Genomic DNA, 13,529 nt, shown 5'->3' on the forward strand with positions numbered 1-13,529 from the left:
AACGACCCCACTATTGAATAACATATTGTTTCGTTTCTGGGCCCCATCAGGGACCATCTCCCGAGGCCGCACTTTAGCGACATTTCCTGCAATGAGGAGCTCCGGCGAGCAGGAAGGCTCCATATTTAAATGGTGCCCCGATTTCTCAACCCCCGACATGACCTCCGGCCAATCACCTGGGAGACCGCCCCAAGTGCCATTTCTCCTGGTCCCCGTTTTTGGGGGCTAGTGCTAATCTGTGCCCGGCTGTGATCTCCGCAGACAGATCGATAGATGCCGGGTGCTGGTTAGATCCGGTGGCAGCATAGTTAAGTGAGTTTTTAAGCTCTTTTAACTCCCGTGTGTCTGTTTCGGCTCATTGTGGGCAGGCTCCAGATCGTGACGTCTTATGAGATCTTGTTAGATCCTGGAAGAGGCCTCTCCCGGGATCTACCAGCCGCGTAACTCCCCAAACTAAAAAAAAGATGAGGTGTAGAATTGTGATGGAATCGGGCTTGGTTAGCCGGCAGGCTTCTTACAGGTTTTCCTGCTCAAAATGACATTCCACCTGCTATTGTTTTGATATCACCCATTTTACATTGGTACACAAAATCAGGGTATTGCTACCATGGTAATGAGTAATCTCACTTGATCCTGAGTAATTCCTATGGCCAGCCTGTATTCATGAGATGAGGTTTGCTGCAATGCTTCTTTAATTTGTTTGACTTCTTCATTATATTTTCAAGCAATTTTATTTGTCAGGGTCAATTGAGCTAGGTGCTTGGAGGTTACGAACAACATTTCTATGAAAACTAATTCTATTCCTTTTACCACCTACAGCTTTGAAAATAAATCTTTGGTTATTCGCAAGCTTGAGCCTGCATTGTGTGATTATTCTGAGCCCAGTCCAAATGATAGATACAAACTTTGTGCTGTCTGCACATCACCATGATTGTGGTGCGAAGTGTGAACATGCTGCTGACTTACTGCATAGTCAGCAGGAGCCCACGTGTATGGGAGGTGAGCATGACTTAGAGATAGCCCGAACTTCTTATTAACAGTGGCATCTCTTAAAGGGGCGATGCATTCTATGGGGCAGGAGATATCAGGTCAGGGTACAGGACATTGGGGCAGTGAGATCTTGGACATGTAGTTGAGGTGGGGGGATTTGTGATATTTAGCCAATGGGATATTGGACAACTGCACAGGGGATATAGATATTCAGGACAGGGGATATTGGACATTGGGGTGGCGGGATATCAGACGTCAGGGCATCAGGATATTGGACATTGGGGCAGCATGATATCAGTAATTGGAGTGGAGGCTATCAGGGTGTGGTGGCTACCAGACATTGGGGTGGAGGGATCAGGATGGGGGGATGTCAAACCATAGCAGGGGGATGGTTGGATATTGGGGTGAGGGAAATCAGATATCAGGGCAGGGGAGGTCAGGCATTGAGACAAGAAGATGGTTTAACATTGGAGTGGAGTGTCACCTACCACAAGCCTTCTTAGTCCACGAGATGGTAGCGTGGCCCCTTTAAGGGGACGGGCCTGGCTGGCCACACGATTGGTCGGAGCCAATTGCATCGGAGCGTTTGACCCCTGGCCAATAGCGAGTTTGCGTGGGACCCTGGGAACAGGGTCCCAGGCAGTATGGTCCCCAGAGCCGAAGAGACAAGACCCATCTTATTGTGTTCTGTGTCTGCATAAATATAGAAGGTTTGTAGAGTTTAGCAATGCAAAGCTGCATTGCTAACCTACTGTGAGGCTCAATCCACAGGCAAGTTGAAATCATGATAGATCCTCTTTTGCTTGCATTGTATTATTGCCTCTTGTGACCCCTTTTTAAGAAGCACTGCAACATTAACACAATATAAACACAAAAAAACCTGTATTTTAGAAAACTCAAGCTGCACCTACTTAAACAAAGGTCGTTGTTAAAATCCATGCACAAAGCCCTCAGGGTATTGAGCAAATGACTTCCAAATGGGACTGACATGATGTTTCTTCAGAGGAAGTAGAATTATAATCACTGAGGATGAGCTGGCAGTCCTACAGCGATCCGGAATACAGATCTCGAATGAAAACCGCTTTGCTGTTTCATCTTCCTGTTACTGACCTTGCTGTGACTTCTGAGGGCTTGCATACATCTAATTGCATAAGGATATGAAGGATTCCATTTATTTGTAGCATGGCTTTCTTTTTAACCTTTTTCCTCAGACTTGAATTCTTGAATAGATTTAGTAAATAGTCCATTAATCTCATGATCAGTACAGGCTGAATGAATTGTTGGATAATTCATCTAGCCTGGAATGAACACCTTGTCGTATGAGGAACGGTTGAGGACTCAGGGTCTGTACTCGTTAGAGTTTAAAAGGATGAGCGGATCTTATTGAAACTTACAGAATACTGCGAGGTCTGGGTAGAGTGGTCATGGAAAGGATGTTTCCACTTATAGGAAAAACTAGAAGCAGAGGACAGAATCTCAGATTAAAGTCACGATCCTTTAAAACCGAGATGAGGAGGAATTTCTTCAGCTAGAGGGTGGTAAATCTGTGGAACTCTTGGCCGTAGAAGGCTGTAGAGGCCAAATCACTGAGTGTCTTTAAGACAGAGATAGATAGGTTCTTGATTAATAAGGGGATCAGGGGTTATGGGGAGAAAGCAGGAGAATGGGGATGAGAAAACTATCAGCCATGATTGAATGGCGGAGTAGATTCGATGGGCCAAGTGGCCTAATTCTACTTCTATGTCTTATGGACAATGGTCTTATGGACTCCCATCTTCCTGCAAAACTTCACAGTAGCTGAGTGACCCTGGCGGAACCCAAATTGAGCACCAATGAGCAGGTTATTGTAGTAAGTGCTGCTTGGTAGCACTGTTGATGACACCTTGCATCACTTTGCTGATGATCAAAAGTGGACTGTGTAGTGATCTGCATATCTGTATATATACAAGGGGTCAATGTAAATGCACTACAACTAAGCAATCACTAGAGGGAGTACGGGAGATGTATTAATATAGACAGACAGGAAGTCAAGGTCACTTTTCACAAGGACTGCAGCTCGTGAGCAGACACAGGCAGCTCAGCACAGTATATAATCTTCATGTAACGTCTAGTATAAGCTCTGGAGAGAGAACAATCTTACAAATAAAGCATCTACTTCAACTGCAAGACTATGAGCTTTATTCAGACATAAGGAATAATACATGGTACCAGGTGATTCAAAACGCTTACATGATGATTACACAAGATGCAGATAAAGAAAGATCGAAAACAGAAGAAAACTCGTAGCAGACATTCTTCATGGGGATAATTCGCTGAGTCGATGAAACTCGTTGGAGCTCCACAGCAGCTGGAAACAACCGGTAATTTCAGTTATAACTGAAAAATGTTTGAACAGATGTTCCAAATATGTATTGTAGCAAATGATTTGAGCACAGTCTCTGACGCAATGAAAATAGCGCTGCTGCTCGCAACCGCAGGAGATGAAGCTAGAGAAATCTGTAACTGCTTTAATTACCTCAAAGGTGAAGAAATTAGAAGTAAAACTGAAAAAATTTAAAGATCACTGTAACATAGTGCTCAGAGACCAAGATGCACAGGGAATGAGTGGTGCGAAACTCAGATAATCATTGTCAGAACGGAAATCATGATTGAAAAATGCAGATCGAAAAAAAAAATAACATGCCAAAAAACGCCAAAATCCACGGGTCTAAAGAGGTTAAAATGGCGTCTCTGCACATTTTAAAGTCCCCGGGGAACAAAAGACGCGAATCAGGTTCTGCGCATGTGCAGGAAACCGAAGCCGCGCATGTGCAGTTCAAATCAACATTTTGCACGAAGACCGTTCTGCACATGCGCAAGGCGTGCATGCGCAATTGAAAAAAGGTGTTTTGGCCTCATCATACTGCACATGCGCAAGGCGCGCATGTGCATTTGAACAAAAAACGCACACCGTTTGAGGATGGATCTGCGCATGCGCAGTTGAAGAAAAAGAGCACAGTAAAAGAAAATCAATTTGCGCATGCGCAATCGATTGGTAGGCATGATGTCACTAGCGTCATGATGTCAGACGACTCAGACCACACCCACTTAAAGGGGAAATGCCTGAAAATCACAAACAAGACTGTTAATGGCACAAAACCCAAGAATTCAACCTCAAAAGGCACAACATGCCTGAACTTCTACCAGCAGTTGAAAATAACTTCCGCAGCACTGCGGAACTAGCAATTTACAGCATACAAAAATGAAGAGCAAGTAAACAAATCTGAAGCTAAAGCAGATGATGTGTTAATTAACAATGACAAGAACAATAACAAATCCGAAACACCAGAAGATGATTTGTTTATCAAAGAATACTATTCAGACATTGCTGAGTGGTTTGGATACGATCATAAAAGCATCGGCAACACGGTTGAAAAGCTCAACATGACTCTACCATGGTATGTGCATGCAACACCATGATGCAATGGCAGATCGTTGATATATTGGATGACAGCAACCTGTCAAATACCCAAGAAGAAAACAGCACCAAACAGAGAGTACTGACCGATTCCATGAGAGAGCACAGATCGACTCCACAGAGAGAACACTGACGACTCCACACAGAAAGCAATGAAAGGCTCCACAGACAGAGCGATGCAAGCCTCTATAGAGAGCTTGTTGACAGACTCTAAAATGGAAGCAATTAAAGACTTCATAGTGAACGCCATGCATGATCAAGACCATGAAGGTCTACCCACCGTAACTGAGCAACCAAAAGCAGACTATAAAAGTCTACCAAGCTCACGTGAACAACACAAAGCCAATGAAAGTCTATCCAGCACACATAATCAACAAGAAGACAATGTAAGTATACCCACTGTATGATAGACAAGTGACAATGTGATCACAATCGACATACAAGATGTGGAAGATCACAGCGAGACTGCCAGATCTCAGCTCGTATGTACAGAAGCACTCCACAATCAAAGTAAAACTACTCATGAGTCCAGTGAGACCATGTCAATTAAAACCTCATCCACTCTAAACTACCCACAAAAAATTTAAATCTTGAAGGTTTTGACTCCAGAAGAGGACCATGAAGAAACCAAAGGTGATTCAAATGAACCAGAAATGACTCCAGAAGAGGAGCACCAAGAAACCAAAGATGATTCAAATGAACCACAAATGACTCCAGAAGAGGAGCACCAAGAGATCACAAATGAAGCAGATCAACCAGGAATAACTCCAGAAGAGGAGCATCAAGGAATTAAAGAGGAATCATATCAACCACAAATGACTGATGTCACCAAGATCAATGCAACATCAGATCATTCATATAATCCTCAAGAAGAAACGCTCAATGCAACATCAGATACCAGAAAGGACAGTGATACCAATAACTTTGAGAAAGACTCAAATTATCCACATGGAACAGTCATTCAACGCAACAAGAACAAGAACACAAACTAGAAGAACAACAGCAAAATCTACAAAAACAGCAACAAGAAGCACAACAAAAACAAGAACAACGAAAACAACAAGCAGAACAACGAAATCAACAAGAAGAACAACAAAAGCCAAAAAAACAACAATGACACAACGACCAATACAACATGGTACAACTCTGCACATGAAGGACAATTTAACAGCACAGTCCAAAACAATGGCAAGAGTACAAACATAACATGGCATGACAACAAATCTCACAAACTCATATTTGCTCCAAAAGAAAGAAGCAAACCAGTTTTCAAGGCAGATGCCATACAGAATCGACACCACAAGCAGAGAAAAAAGTCCAGGCCAGATAACGAGGATGACATACAGAATCAATACCGCAAGCACAGGAAAAAGTCCAGGTTAGGCAACAAAAGTGCTTTGACCATTCGAACACCTCATGATGACCTGTTGGTTACTTAAACACGGGAATATTGATGACAAAGAAATTACAACATCAACATCACCACTTCAACAACAGAAGAAGAAATAAACTCAACCGAATAAATTTATAAAGTTTGGACTCATAAATTTTTTTTCATTACGATTGGACTCATAAATATTAATTGGCTTTGTATAATAACCAATATCATCGCAACGTGTACAGATATACATATCATAATTAACCTAACTGTTTAGTACAATTTTCTTTCACACTGTACAGAAAATATGTAAAAGAAAAAAGGGGGAGGTGTAGTGATCTGCATATCTGTATTTCTACAAGAGGTCAATGTAAATGCACTACAACTAAGCAATCATTAGAGGGCGCACAGGAGATGTATAAATATAGACAGACAGGAAGTCAGAATCACTCTTCACATGGACTGCAGCTCGTGAGCAGACACAGACAGCTCAGTACAGTATGTAATCTTCATGTAACGTCTAGTATAAGCTCTGGAGAGAGAACAAACTTACAAATAAGGCATCTTCTTCAACTGCAAGACTACGAGTTTTATTCAGACATTAGGAATAATCGAGACTGATGGAGGGGTAATTGGCTGGGTCGGATTGTTCTTTTTGTGGACAGGACTTACCTGGACAACTTTTTACATTGCTGGATAGATTCCAGTGTTGTAGCTGTGATGATGTGCGGAAGCAATCATGTATATGGTATTAGATATGACCTCCAACCCGCAGGTGGCAATAGAAGAAAACTACGTGACACTGTTTCCTCAGGGAGTCTGGAGTTAGTCTTTATAGTGGATAGACACAATTTGTAGCAGCTCTTAGATAATTTATAATAGTTGGTAGTTTTTGATAACATTCTTATGGTTATTTAACCCACATAATTGTTGAGCAATAAAACTTTAACTAATCACGAACTAGACGTTCTCTAGTGTACGTAATCTGACCGGCCAAGCACCAGAACGTAACAGTAGCGGTACTGGAACAGCTTGGCTAAGAGCACAGCTAGTCCTAGAGCACCAGTCTTCAGTACTATTACTGGAATATTGTCAAGGCCCATAGCCTTTGCAGTATCTAATGTCTTCAGTAATTTCTTGATATCATGTGGCGTGAATCTAATTGACTGAAGACAGACATCTGAAATGCTGGGGCACTTCTGGCTGACGATTGTTGCAAATGCTTCAGAATTGTCTTTTGATGTATTGGGCACCTCCATCATTGAGGATAGGGATATTTCTGAAGTCTCCTCCTCCAGTGAGTTGCTTAATTATCCATTCACAACTGGGTGTGGTAGGGCTGCAGAGCTTAGATCCATTTGTTGTGGAATTGCTTAGCTCTATCCATTGCCCATTGCTTCTACTGTTTGGCACAAAAGTAGTCCTGTGTTGTAGCTTCACCAGGTTTTCGGTATGCCTGGTGTTGCTCCTGCACGTTCTGCTGCAATCTTCATTGAACTAGGGTTGATACCCTGGCTTGGTGGTAATGATAGAGTGGGGGATCTGCCGGGCTGTGAGTTTACCGATTATGGTTTAAGACAATTCTGCTGCAGCAAATGGCTCATAGCGCCTCGTGGATGCCCAGTTTTGAGTTATTAGATCTGTTCTGAGTCTATTCCATTTAGCACGGTGGCCATACCATGCAATATAATTTGAATTACTGCTAAAATTGGACAGTTATTGCTGTGGGATCTCTGCCATGATTCAGGATTTGTGACTTTTTCCTTGCAGAGGATTTCTTAAACAGATACGTATCTGAGTTCCTGTTACTTGTAAAAATGGTAAAGATAAACCATATGATATGGCCAGTAAGACCATCATTCTTTCTCGCTATAATGTACACTGGTGATAAGAAGAGAAAGAATTTCAGAGTATTTTATTTAATTTGGTTGGGTTTAATGATACCGATGTTGGTGCACAAAACTGGGGCACACACATCCGACTATCTGCTAGAAATTGTTACTGTTAACATCATCAATGCCCTTCGGACTGTCGTTGAATCATTTTGATCTGTCACCTTATATTAACCGTATAGTGAGCCTAAGCTGCTGGGTGATGGCTCATGTTGAGTAAATAAGCATGAAGCAGAAAGAGGAAGGGAGAAAAACTAAACTTCAATCAGATCACAATGAGTGGAAGATACATTGTATTTGATTTGTTCTCGCCTTTATTTTTTAAAATGTACAAAGGAAATAAGCGTAATTTACTATCCAGTAAAACAAATTTACAATAACAGCTGTATGTTATAAGAGATGATATAAGTGGAATTAACTGCTACAGTTGAACACTTATTGCTGGTCATAATCCGGGATTTGTGACCATTTTTCTGTGTGAAAGACTTTGATGTGAATTATATTAAAAAGACCACCATTCGGTTAAATCCAGATCTCAATGTATTACAGTGATTTTAGCAGTCAGAGAAAGGGAAGGCAAGGTGTATCAGAGCTGTACAGAGCAGAGCAGATACAGATGTTTGCTGCTCATATAGCACTTGGAACTGAGACAGAAAGACTGAGCTGACAAATTCACTGGGGGATAACTTCAACTTGTGACCTAAACAGGTGACAACTTTCTGTTCTTCATGGAGGTTCATGTCACCCCGAAACATGAACCATATTCAGCATTGTGCTTTATTTGGAAAGAAGCTGCAGGCGCCAAGTAAGCCTCTTGATATAGCTTGGGCTGGGGGGGCCGATGAACTTTGCCTGACGAGTAATCTCGCAGGTAGGCACTAATAAAGGCTCGATGAAGCAGAAGGAGATAGAAGACATAGTTTGTCCCAAATGCAGGAACCTTCAGCTAACTACGGCACTGGTGGTGGTTTTGGTATGTCGTATTGAGTGCGGTTGTTCATTTAATCCTAATTCGTATTTTTTTAAATAAATTTACAGTACCCAATTCATTTTTTCCAATTAAGGGGCAATTTAGCATGTTCAATCCGCTACCTTGCGCATCTTTGGGTTGTGGGGGCGAAACCCACGCAAACATGGGGAGAATGTGCAAACTCCACACAGACAGTGACCCAGAGCCGGGATCAAACCTGGAACCTCGGCGCCGTGAGACTGCAGTTCCACCACTGCTCCACCATGCTGCCCTAATCCTAATTAGTACTGAATTGTGAGTGAACTGCAGAAAGGTAGTAAAGAACGTAACACAGACTGGGAGAACCCCTGTGGAATTTTAGGGTCAAAACTATATTTAATCAGGTGAGATTCAGTTAGTTCAGTTGGTCAGATGGCTAGAGTGTGGCGCAGAATGGGGCCAATAGCATGGATTCAATCCCTGTACCGACTGTGATAGTTCATGGAGGCCTGTGCCTTTGTCTTGCTCCATGCTTAATGTGGAGTGGTGAGTCTCATGCTAAATAACCAATTATTTCGCTCTAATGGAGAGAGATGCATCTGGCTGTGACAGTACGGGAGGCAGCGTATCGACAGCAGGAGAACTGGCCTCATCAGCTTCCAGAGGTAAAGCTGGCTGAGTAGATTCGGGAGTTCTCAGCTAACTCTGCTCAAGAGCATTCACAGGCAAGTCAACAAAATCGGTGGGACTTGTTTGCTCTGAATTAGGGGTCATCACCCCCCCCCCTCCCCCCACCACCCGCCTCCCTCCCACACTCTGAGAGTAGTAGATAAAAGGAGGACATGATACGGAGCTCTCTCACCTTCAGGAAGCGGAGAGCGCCGGACCTGTGGGGGTCACTCTTCTGCACTCTTCTGGGAGTGGAGGATAAAGGCAGCACATGACTCGGAGCCCTCACTCCCAAGGAGGAAGAAACATGCTAGGGGGAGGACGAAGCAACCAATGCTGACGAAGGAAGTCAATGACAGCCTAAAAGCAAAAGAAAAAGCATAAAATGCGGAGAGGATTAGTGAGAAGCCAGAGGATTAGTGGGAAGCCTTTATAAGCAAGCAGAGGTTGACTGAAAAAAACAATAAGCGTGATGAAGATGAAATATGAGTGTAAGCTAGCTGGTAATATAATAGATGATTGCAAGAGTTATTTTCAATATATAAAAGATAAGAGCGAGACAAAAATAGATAATGGACCACTGGAAAATGACGCTGGAGAAGTAGTAATGGGGAACAAAGAAATGATAGAGGAACTGAATGGGTATTTTGCATCAGTCTTTATGGTGGAAGACATTAGTGGCACACCAGAACTTTGAGAGTCAGGGGGCCAAGGTGAGTGTAGTGGCCATCACTAAGGAGAAGATGCTTGGAAAGCTGAAAGGTCTGAAGGTGGACAAATCACCCAGACCAGATGGACTACACCTCATGGTTCTGAGGGAGATAGCTGAGGAGATTATGGAAGCATTTGTGCTGATCTTTCCAGAATTATTGGAGTCAGGAACATAAACCTTACATCTGAATATCAGACAGTTACGAGACAAATTCTGGTGGCATGTGTAAACTCACAAATATTATTTAATAGAAGAACAAAAATTATACTTAAAAATACCTGCATTATGGTGAGAATGCAGTGAAGCTACAAGATAGAGGCACTCGTCTGATATTAAGATGTAAGGTTTGTGTTCACTGTAGACATGAAAGTGCAAGCTGAGTTATAATTGTGACAAAAGAAACATAGATCATGCTTTTAATCAAATGTTTTGATATTCGTGTGAATGGATACATCAACACATTGAGATATCATGTCAGATAATCCTCTGCACGCTTCAAAATAAAAATAACCATACCTGAATAATCAGTCATGGGAAAACAATAAATGGTATTTTACTTCAACAGGATATTGTAAAATATGACCGATACTGCATAAACACTTACTCCTGTAATGGCTGATAACTGTCCGGAGAATGACTTAAACCCCAACAATAAAATCAAACCTCTTTGAAAGCTTTCATGAACCTCATAGCATAATCCTGAATGGTCAACAATTTTGCTCTGAATGCTTGGTTCACAACTGAGCGAAGATGCATTATTTGGTTTCCATTCTCTTTTTTTTAATGTATTTTATTCCAAATTTATACATAGAACAGTACAGCACAGAACAGGCCCTTCGGCCCTCGATGTTGTGCCGAGCCATGATCACCCTAATCAAACCCACGTATCCACCCACACCCCCAACAACCCCCCCCTTAACCTTACTTTTTAGGACACTACGGGCAATTTAGCATGGCCAATCCACCTAACCCGCACATCTTTGGACTGTGGGAGGAAACCGGAGCACCCGGAGGAAACCCACGCACACACGGGGAGGACGTGCAGACTCCGCACAGACAGTGACCCAGCCGGGAATCGAACCTGGGACCCTGGAGCTGTGAAGCATTTATGCTAACCACCATGCTACCGTGCTGCCCTAAGGTTACAAAACATAAGGTTACAAAACATAAACAATTCCGGGAACAAACTCCCCAACACACCATTATACAGTTTGTACAAATTGTTCCCTTTTTCACTCCTCCTCAAACCCCCCCCCCTCCCCCACAACGATCAACTCATCAAACACGGCCACAAACATCCCCCATCTTGCCTTGAAGCCCTCCACTGAACCCCTTAATTCGTACTTGATTGTTTCTAACCAACGGCAGTCATATAAGTCCCCCAGCCAAGCGGCTACCCCCGGTGGCGTTGCTGACTGCCAGTCCAGCAGAATTCTTTGCCGGGCATTCAGAGAGGCGAAGGCCACAGCGTCAGCCTTCCTCCCCTCCGTCAGCTCTGGCATCTCCGATATCCCAAGCATCGCCAGCAAAGGGTCCGGCTCAACCTCCTTTCCACTATTCCCGTTAGCGCTGCGAACACTCCCGCCCAAAATCTCTCCAAATTCTCACAGCCCCAGAACATATGTGCATGATTCGCTGGTCCTCACCCACACTTCTCACACTTGTCTGCCACCCCCTGGAAGAACCCATTCATTCTTGTCCAAGTCATATGTACCCTGTGTACCACCTTGAACTGTATCAGGCTCATCCTTTTGGTTTCCATTCTCAACCTATTTGCTGGCATATGTATAATTTATTATGCAATAATACTACACCCTCACCATCCGATCTAAGGCAATACAGTCTTAATACTGATTTAAGGAACCATTTCTTATAATCTGTAACACTTCACTTTTTGTTTCACACTCTGAACTCTGGATAATGTTTCATTTATAATATGTTGTGACCTCAGAAAAGATGAATTTATCTTCTCTGTTCTGATAGCACTGCCTGCAATGATAAGAGACAATACATAGAAAATAATGGAACTAATGATTTTGTACCTGGGGCTTATATTGACCTTCATGCGCTAATTTTTCATTCACTATTTTCTAAAGGAGAATCTGGAAATAAACAGAGTATTAGTGCTAAGAGATACTATGAGCAAACTTTAGTGCCGACGACAGAAGCCCCATTCACCTGCTGGAGAGCTGGTGAGAGTCCCACGTCACCTCTGGTCAAGAAGGTAATTCATTAGGCAATGATAGGCCTTCCCTGGGATAAAGGGCCCTAGGGGGTGAATGTCTGCACCCCCCACACACAAGAGCTACCCAACAGCTACCAGGGCTAGTATCACTGCTCTGCTTTCCTACTCTCCTGTGGCCATTCCAGACCTGAAGCTTCCTTGTATAAGTTATTTTCACTGTGTCTCTCCCATTCCCTGGAAGGCCCATTGAGGCATCTGTCGCTACCTCATTATAAGCAGCTCCTCTGTCCCCCCTCTCTTGCCAGCTTTCCTGTCCACTGGGAGCCAATCTCACCGACCACATTTCCCAATTTGCATATCTGACCGATTACTGCCCCATTGAATTCTCCACGTTGAGCAGCAAACATCACTTTTCTTTGCATTCCCTCCCTGGATATCCATTTATTTTTGAACAAGGCCTTTGGCATCCGCCGCATTCTTGTATTGATTTTGTGCGTTGACAGAAAGACGACTCACTGATGGCACCACCATTCCCCGCACCGATAACTCACCACCTGACTACATGCTCCAACACTTGTCTGGCCTAAACCAATGAGGTAATTCAATTGTCTTTTCATCGAATTGCACTTCCTCCTCATAAGTTCATTAGACACAGCAGTAGAATTGGGCCATTTGACGCATTAAGTCTGCTCTGCCATTCGATCACTGCTGATCTCATCCTGCCTTAACTCCACCATATTGCTCATTTTCCATAACCCTTCAACCCATTACCAATTAAAAATCTGTCTAACTCCTCCTTACATTTACTCACTGTCCCAGTATCAACCACACTCTGGGTAGTGAATTCCACAGATTCACAACCCTTTGGGAGTAGGTTCTCCTCAATTCCGTTTTAAATTTGCTACCTCTTAACCTAAGACTATGACCTCTCGTTCTAGAATGCCCCAGAAGAGGAAGCATCCACTTCACGTCTACTTTAGCCATCTTTTATCATCTTGTATATCTCAATTTAATCTTCCCTCATTCTTCTAAACTCTAGAGAGTATAGGCCAAGACTGTTCAATCTCTCTTCATACGACAAACCCCTCATCTCTGGAATCACTCTCGTGAACCTCCAATGCCACTACATTTTTCCTCAAATAAGGAGACCAAAACTGTGCACAATGTTCCAGATATGGTGTCACCAATACCTTGTATAGTTGCAACAACACTTCCTTACGTTTATACTCTATTCCTTTAGCTATAAATGTCAACATTCCATTCAGTTTCTTTATTATCTGCTATACCTGCATGCTAG

The 13,529-nt window shown here is 42.9% G+C and overlaps 1 protein-coding gene across 11 annotated transcripts in view; it reads left to right on the top strand.

Annotated features, from left to right (window-relative positions):
• The window catches only part of dlgap1a (discs, large (Drosophila) homolog-associated protein 1a), a 1,116,163-nt gene that overhangs the window by 727,046 nt on the left and 375,588 nt on the right, over positions 1 to 13,529 (top strand). The gene's annotated exons all lie outside the window — the stretch shown is intronic.

The sequence above is a fragment of the Scyliorhinus canicula genome, chromosome 10 (genome assembly GCF_902713615.1).
Source record: "Scyliorhinus canicula chromosome 10, sScyCan1.1, whole genome shotgun sequence".
NCBI lineage: Eukaryota > Metazoa > Chordata > Chondrichthyes > Carcharhiniformes > Scyliorhinidae > Scyliorhinus > Scyliorhinus canicula.